Source organism: Lactuca serriola, chromosome 9 (assembly GCF_051521515.1).
Source record: "Lactuca serriola cultivar US96UC23 chromosome 9, Lser_US96UC23_V15, whole genome shotgun sequence".
In the NCBI taxonomy this organism is placed as follows: Eukaryota; Viridiplantae; Streptophyta; class Magnoliopsida; order Asterales; family Asteraceae; genus Lactuca; species Lactuca serriola.
In genome coordinates, this window is record NC_136416.1 from 185,583,685 (window position 1) to 185,592,803 (window position 9,119).

Consider the following 9,119-nt stretch of genomic DNA (forward strand, 5'->3'; position numbering starts at 1 on the left):
GAAAACTCATAACCACCACCGTTTGGTGCCCAAAATGAAGTAATGACGGTGTGCTTTGTTGTGTTTTGACTTCGTTTGGGACGCTTGGACAAAAATGGACTGGAACCATAACCACCACCGTGTTCCGCCGTTAACCACCATTACCCGAGGTGGTAGTGGGTGGTGCCCAACTTAGGAAAACGCTAATTGTCCTAATGAAACCCTAATAGGCCTAAGGAATTAGCTTTTGGGCCTAATTGGATTGTAAAGGGTTGGAAACCCTAATTAGGGTTTAGAAAACCCTAATTTTGGAATTATTGGTTTGGACTTATCGGGACCCGCAATTTAGACCATTGGAGTGAAGTTATGACTCAAGCCCGATTTCATTGTATGTTTGGACTTAATGGATTAAGTCCTTAATGTATAAAGTCCTTCATGGGTTAAGTAGGAGCACTTAACCCTAATCGTCATTTCATGTGATGGGTTCTTGTTGGGCTATTTATTGGACTGAGTTGATGTGGGTCTTGTGGGCTAATAGGGAACACAATTATGGACTAAGGAGATTATTGGGCTTTAGGATAAGACCCATTAGAGGGGCTTGGGCCCAATTTGGAAAATTTGGCCATAATGGGCCATATTTGGGCCTCGAGGATTATTAGTTATTGGGCCATCAGAATGTCAGTTGTTTGGACTAGAATAATTGGTTGGGCCTTAAAATAATTCCATGTAGAGGTTTGGGCCTAATTTGGAAAATTGAGTCATATGTTGGGCCTTCGTTAACTATTGGGCTTTTGGGCCTTCAGGGTGTGAGTTTGGGCTTTGGTTTTCAACTAAGCTAGGTTAAGGGTAAAATGGTTCATTTACCCCAAGTGTAGATTGTGGTTGTGTATTGGAACCTAATTATATTGGGTGTCGTTTTGATGATTGGCAGTTCGAGAACCTGTCAACCAGCAGCTAGAGTTTTATCCATGGGACTTCAGCAGTGTCAGGTGAGTCTACTTACCATACTGATGGGAATAAGGCACCAAGGCCGGCCCATTTTATGTTATGTGGTACACTAGCTGTAGTAGAGATATGTGGCATGATAGTTAGCTTTATGCTAAGTGGTATGATAGTTAGCTTTATGCTAAGTGGTATGCTAGTGATTATATGATATTTGCATGGAAAACCCCGGGAGGAGCCCGTGGCAGTTGGATATAAGACCATGTGGGGGAGCCCATGGCATTCCTAGGTAAAGATCATGTGGAGGAGCCTATGGCATGATGGTATAAGACCCTGGGGGAGCCCACGACATCCTTATATGTTTATGTATGTGTTATGTAGTATGATAGATACTTCTGTGATATATGATATGCTAGTTGATTATGTGGTTATTACATGGAAAACCTCGGGGGGAGCCCGTGGCAGTTGGATATAAGACTATGTAGGGGAGCCCATGGCATTCCTAGGTAAAGACCATGGAGAGCCCTTGGCATGAAGGTATAAGACCCTGGGGGGAGCCCACGATATCCTTATATGTTAGTATGCATGACTTATGTGGTAGAGATAGCTTTTATAGCTAATATGATATGTGGCATGTGGTAGAGATAGCTTGTATAGCTAATATGATATGTGTTATGTGATATATGTAGCTTTTATAGCTAATATGATATGTGTTATGTGGATTTTGTGTGGGTTATGCTTTGAGGAACTCAATAAGCTTTGTGCTTACGATTTACAGTTTTGGTTTTAGGTATCATCAATTTGGAAATGAAGGGCTCGGATTGATCGCAGTGCACAGACCTATGACTTCCGCAATGAATGATTTTGGGATGAACTCTGATAAATGTTTTACTTAATGATGAATTGAAATGTTTGAAATAAACGGTATCAATGTTTTAGCTATATTAAAAATGAAAATTTTACCCTTGATTTTTGGGTCGTTACATATTCAGTCTAGGTCTGAAAAACAAAGTTTAAATCTTTCATCCAGTATAGATCTCAAGGTATAAAATACATATACAGTTTAGATCTGAAAAACAAAGTTTAAATCTTTCACCTAGTATAGATCTCAAGTAAACAGATAATATGCACACATAACACGTAATTTATATAAAATTCTTCATGTCTATGTGTAAGATAAAAGTAACTATGCACTCACTTGATAAGGTGGTGATTCCAACTTGGACAGCGCTTCGCTTCGACGAAACCGGGATGTTTGCTTAAAAACCGTGATCTACTGGGGCAGAGTTCCGAACCGAAAAACTCTTTTTCTTAGATCCTTCTAGCGCTCCAAGGGTTTCTTCTAGAGCTAGGAAAGTTTCCTAGGATTTTGGGGGTGTTTGGGAGGGTTTGGAGAGTGAGTATAGAGAAGAAGAATATGTTTAAGGTGTGAAAAATGAAGGAACTCTGAGGTGGTATTTATAGGCTGAAAGGTGATGAACTCGTCGAGTTTCTGGCCCAACTCATCAATTTTCTGTCCCCCAACTCATCGAGTTGCTGGTCTAACTTGTCGAGTTGGTGCCACGTTTCGTCATCTAGTGGGGAATAAGCAATGGCTAAGATTGCGCCACGTCACCCACTTCGTTGTAGCACCCTTTCGACTTCTAAACCTCGTAATTTTCGCATACGAGCTCCGTTTTCAAAGTTCTTTATATCCACGCGTAGGTATTGACCAGATCTACAACTTTCCTTTTGACTCCATCGGCTAATTCTCGGTCGATTTTAAATTTAACAGTATGAGAGTATTACACTATTTAACGACCATGTATAATTCATAACTTCTACATATGGACTCCGTTTTCGACTGTATTTTTATCTTTGAACTCCTATTAATGAGATATTCAATTCTCATTTAGGTTGTGTCGTCTAAAAATTGTTTGATCTAAAATTCGAACTCCAAGCTGCACATTGTTATGTCAAATCTTAGAAAATTCATAACTTCCTCATACGAAGTCAGATTTGGACGTTCTTTTTATGCACACTCTTGGTTTAATGTATACTACGACTTTATTTTAGATCGCTAAGGCTAAAAATAACTTTATAGTAAACTCATTTTTTATGTCACACAGCGGCGTGCTGGTTTTGTCGCGAAACTTCGACAAGTCATTACTTCTTCGTTACAACTCGGATTTCGGCGTTCTTTATATCTTCGGAATCCTTGTCACAACCACTACAACTTTCTTCATAGATATCGGGTTTATCAATATTTTTATTTTTGGCGCTTATTTTCATTCTTAATTTATTATATCTTATAATTAATTATAATGCACATAAAATCACGTAATTCACATAATATTCAAGTAATTTCTCTTTATTACTTCAAAATGAGTAACAATTATTGACCCTAACTATTACATCATCATATTAATGATTAGCCTAGAAACGCGGGCGTTACGTTATCCAATTAAAGATTAGGGAGTACCACCCAAATACTTCAATTTGAAAGTGTAATCACAATTCTCACAATTCCAAAGTGCTATTTCTTAGCCCATAAGTCTAATAGCTTAGGCTTATAAGAAGGATACATGTCTTTCTTGCTTACAACAATACCCCATATTTTCTATCTAAACTCCAAGAATACTCTATATTTGAATAGAAAATAAGAGAATTTTGATATTCAAATAAGGGAAATAAGATATGAAATGCATCTGAAAAAGTTTTGTAAAACTTGAACCTTTTATAATGAATACTACTTGGATGTACTTTGTGGGTAGTGAACTAGAGTCTTGAACTAACCACTTTATGTAGTAGATTCAAAACAAGATGAATCACACATATCATATATAAGCATATATTAATTCTTACCATTGTGTTCATTTTGGTCATGAAAAATCCTTTCTTCATGAGACTTTTAGAGAGCCTATCCATGTCAGCTCCCAAAGATGAGACCTCACATCTATCTCATGTAGGTAATGCTAATTTGGAACAATCCGTACTATTCCACTATAAAAACTATCAACATTTTTAAGAATAAATATTCATCATATATCATCAACGGAAAACACAAATAAGTACGTATTATAGGAGTGAGCATACCTTTGTGTTAGTGCTACTTTGTGTCTTCCTCAACTAGTTTCCCTAATGAACCTAGACCATGGGATCTTCAATGTTGCTAGGTTAGGTTTCTGCCAGGTGGTGTCTCATTTTGTTGGCTTTAAGTTTATTCCCCTCGATGTGAAGAGAACTTGTTCTCTGCTAATGCCTTTTGTCAAAGGATCAACTATATTTTCCCTTGACTTTATATAACTAATGGAAATGATTCCATTCCAATTAGGTTAACCCAATTAGCAGGATACTTTATCCATATTGATAAACTAGGAAGGTTTAGGCTCATAAGAAAGATAAATTTCTTTCTTGCTTCCATTGTAGGACAAGTCCCATAATGCTCATTTTACTAACCAAATTTCCAACAAACTTAACATTATGACATCTAATGTTGAAGTATTTATTTATTCATCATTTCTTTAAAATATGTCAATAGTTTTTTATTAGTATAGATTGAAGTACTTTCTTGTTCATCATTTCGGTCTTATTTATTCTGAAAGTTTACTTTAAAATGTTTAATGTTTAGACATTTTCATTTAACTTTTTTTTAATAAAACTCGTATAATACACGAGTCTCACAACAACCAAGCAATAAAACCTCTAAAGCATTCCAAAATACGCATTTTAATCGGTGACGTACCTTAGTGGGAGGCCAAACTAGCTCGTGTTATCCTTCAAATTTTTTGGCGTAGGGAAATTGTTTTGAGAATTTTTTCGTTATGAAGCAATTTTTCCGACCTGTTACCTCTAAAATTAAATGAGCTACCTCTAACATTTTTTTCTGGACCAACCACCGATTTTAACATCTTAACTCATAAGTATAAAACTTTGAAAAATTCTCTCTCTATAGGTGTCTCTAAACTCACAATACTAAATATTAAAATTTTCATTTCTCTTTTTCTAAATGATGTATGTATCCATACAGATTTTTTCACCAGATTATACTTAATTATAAAATTTAACAAAACAATCAAAGGACGGGAAGCACAAAATTCATGGGAGTATCTTTAGATCGATCATTATATAAAAGGTAAACAACTTTTATCTGTTTTCGCATCGACTGGTCTTTTTCACCAAAGATAGAAAGAGGCTCAGATTCCAATTTCCGATTGAATTGGAATTAAATATTTGGCTTTGAATCCTTGTTTTGTTTCCCTGCTCTTCCTTTTGTTTACCTCTTTGTCTCTTGTTTTGTTCTTTTTGTTCACTCCACAGCCTCATTGACAACTCTTAATATATATATTTTCCATATCTTTTCTATTTAATACTTTAATCATCTCTGACTTTTTCTTATTATTGCCTTCGTTTTTTTCTATTTTGGGATTTCATGTGAAAACTACGCCATGCATCTTTTATCTTTTTTCACTTAAACGTTATTTGTTTGTTTATTAGCATTGTTACAAAAAACTAGATGTGCTAATTTAAGTATATAGAATTTACTTCATTTACTTGAAGCATAATCTATAATATTATTTATAATGTAAAAATAAGTAAATAACCATATATAATACCAATAAATCAAGATGAAACCATACCCACCTAAAATAAGACGTTGTACTCGATCCAAAAATTGGTTTGTGGCATGGTTGAGTTGGAAATGGTCCCAACTTGATTATTTACTTAAGTTTTTGCTTATGATGTTTAGTTAGGAAATTAGACTCTTCTTGATTCTCGTATTGTGAATTTTTAGTTATGATTCATTCCAACCTGGTTTTCGAGTGTTTCAGTGTTTGAGTGTTGTATAGACTAAGACTGTTAATTACTAAATAATCGAAACAAAAATACAAAATTGACGTGGATCGATTCAGTATAACTTTGATTTCAAATCTTATTTAATCAGATATAATCTAAGCTTGTTATAATTTTAAATATGTGCAATGATAAAGATGTCATTTCAAGTTTAAAAAAAAAATGTTTAGTCTTAATCGATCTAACCTTGGGTGATGGGTCTAAAGTCTAAACATATCTCATAAATATAGTGGTGTTTAAAAACCCTATGTTATGGGACATATTTGTGAAGTTCAATCACACACATGCACACCCACACACATGGAGTTTTTTTTTTTCTTAAATTTAAATAATTAACCCTTTAGATGCCCATAAATATAAATATATCTCACGAAAAAAAAAAAGCAAGCCTAGTGAATCCGAGAAATCCAGAAAATGGTGAGTAGATATCGAAGGCATTTTGTCCCGTAGGATTTTGTAGGGGCCAAAATCTGAGCACTTTTGAATTGAAAGCAACTTAACCATGATCATTAGTTTTCTTTTTTTGGTTGGATCTTAACCAACATTATTCTTCTTGTGTCGAATGCATTTTTGTTTTATCCTTCTTTTATACAGTAAAACTACTATATGTTATCCTCTCAAAATATTATACTATATAACTTTTCAAAGTTTTTAAGAGTCTTGTTTAATCGTTTTTAAGAGAAAAAAACTCAAATTAAAGATGGAAGCACAGGTTTAAAGTTTTATTTTAAATAAAAAACTTATAATTCAAAAGTTTTATCAAGTATTTTTTTGAAGGTTTTTTAAAGTTATATATATTATGTTATATATCAATTTACATCTTTGAGAAGTTTATAACTATTTTACCAAATATTTATATATAAATAAAAACTTCAGCTATCTATATCAGTTACTTTTGTTAAACACATCTCATATATATTTGTGTTTGGTAGCTCTTATAATTTGTATATAATTAGTTTTGACCCGAAAATAATATGATAAACAAAATGTCTAGGAACATAATTTAGTAGCTCATCATGTTGTGGTTGATATCAAATTATCAATGCTTGGGAATGCCAACTTGATCTTTGTTCCTCATGGGTCAACCGTGAATGTTATTTGGCGGATCATTATGTTATTTATATGCATTTCTGTTTTTATGTAAATTTTCGTAGTGGCGTAAGCTTTTGGACATTTGTTATTTTCATAGTAAGGGATAATATTGTAATATACATTTGTTTACATTAATGAAAAAGGAATATAAATATCTCCAAACGATCGTATTCCTCATTTTCACCTCAACGGATCAAAAACAAAGCGTTGGAACCTGAAACAACGTAATGAAAAACAACAACAAAAGAACAATATATTCACTTTCCCCATAAACAAAGAAATTGACTATTTTCATTATTTGAGGATTTTTATCTCTCTCTCTCTCTCTCTCTCTCTCTCTCTCTCTCTCTCTCTCTCTCTCTCTCTATATATATATATATATATATATATATATATATATATATATATAGGTTTAGGTTCAATGGAAAATGAACAATTAGGGCAACATATGCTGGAACCAATGATCAAGTGACACGTGTCCATTTCTTTATTTATAAGTAATGTATTATGGAAGTTATTTATATAGTTATTCCAAAGTGATGTGTTGTCATGCTTTCATTGGTTCTAACATGTGTTGCCTTAATTGTTTATTTTCCATATAACCATTCCCTATATATATATATATATATATATATATATATATATATAACTTTAAAGTTCAAATACAGTGGAAAAAACATGTTTGCCGTTGAACATATTTAAAGTCAAAATTATGTATTTTGACTATGTAAAAATCTATTTGATTTAGAAATATTCTAAAGCAAAGAGCTGCCAATTTACCTACTCCAAACTCAATGTTTTCTTTTAATAGTTAATACTTAATGCTACCAAAAGTTTGAAAAACAATTATAACTTCTTTAAAGCCTCTAAAACATAAATTTTTATGTATAAAAAAAATTAAATAATTTCTCAAAATAATGTTTTGTCCGCATATATGATGATGTTGGATGTTAATTTTGAAATATACATCTATCCAAAATGTCACATTCAACTTCACGTCTAGTAACTCTTGTCTCAACACAAATCCAACAATTCAATATAAACTTAATCGAGTCCGAAATTTAACATTCCGTACATAATTTCTGGAAATTACTAAAACATTGGTTATTTAAACAAATATGTTAACATTTATGATGTTAATTCTTTTGATAATCCATGCATATAAATGATAAAATGAACTTAACCCTATTTATTAAATGTAAAACACACCCTAAGAAATTGTCACTGTTCTCTCACGCCCCATTGGAATTTTGTGGGTTGTCATTTCCTCCATGTCCCATCGATACCCTTCTTCCTCCTACAAATACCCACCACCCTCAAATCCCAATCTCCGAAAACCCACAACTGTTTACTTTTGCTTCCTAATTAATCATCAATGTCGCAGATTCATGACAATGAAGATATACAGAGAGAAACCAAGAGGCAGAAGCAGTGTTTTCCCATAAATGATCACGTCGATTTGTTGATAGAGGTGTTGCAGAGGCTCGACGGACGGTCGTTGGGCGCGGCGGCGTGTGTGTGTCGCCAATGGTGTTCCATCGTCCGGAACGACTCGTTATGGGAAAATCTATGCTTCCGACATGTGTCGCCGCCGTCGGTTGGAGTTAGGTCGGTGGTTTTGGCTCTGGGTGGGTACCGGAGAATGTACATGGTGTGTGTTCGACCGGTGGCGAGTCGACTGAAGAGGAGGAGATTCTTTAGCGGCGAGTCCGAGGTGGTCCGGCGAGTGTGGAACCGGCATGAGGTGGAGCTTTCGTTGTCGCTGTTTTGTGTGGAGTATTACGAGAGACTGTTGGGTGGTGGCGGAGGGGTGGTCAGCGGTGAGTCGCCGGCGAAGTCGCTCAAGTTTCTATGCAAGGCCGTGAACGTTAGCTTCTGACTGTTATGAGGAATGGCTTCGTAAGAAAATACTACACAAACGACGGAGTCAGATTTTGATGTTACATTTTTTGTTCTTATATATTTGTTGCAATTCTTAATAAATTATTATTCGAACATCTTATAAAAAGTACTAACAGTTATTTCTATTTTTGGTTGTGGTCTAATATTAATCCACAATCTTGTAATCTCATTTATTGATTCCAGAGTAAATTACAAAAATGTTGCTTGTGGTTGGCACTTGCATTTTGAGTCCATGTTTAACATTTTGAGGTTATGGTGGTTAACTATCGCGTTAACAATCCAATCAAATTTAATTTTTTTATGAAAAATTAATTTTTTTTTCCACCTATACAATTTAATTTTTTAAATTCATTAGCAACTCAATTCAATTT

The 9,119-nt window shown here is 34.1% G+C and overlaps 1 pseudogene; it reads left to right on the plus strand.

Moving 5' to 3' along the window:
* Positions 1 to 8,096: 8,096 nt before the first annotated feature.
* On the plus strand, positions 8,097 to 8,873 carry LOC145077257 (F-box protein SNE pseudogene; annotated as a pseudogene).
* Positions 8,874 to 9,119: the final 246 nt, after the last annotated feature.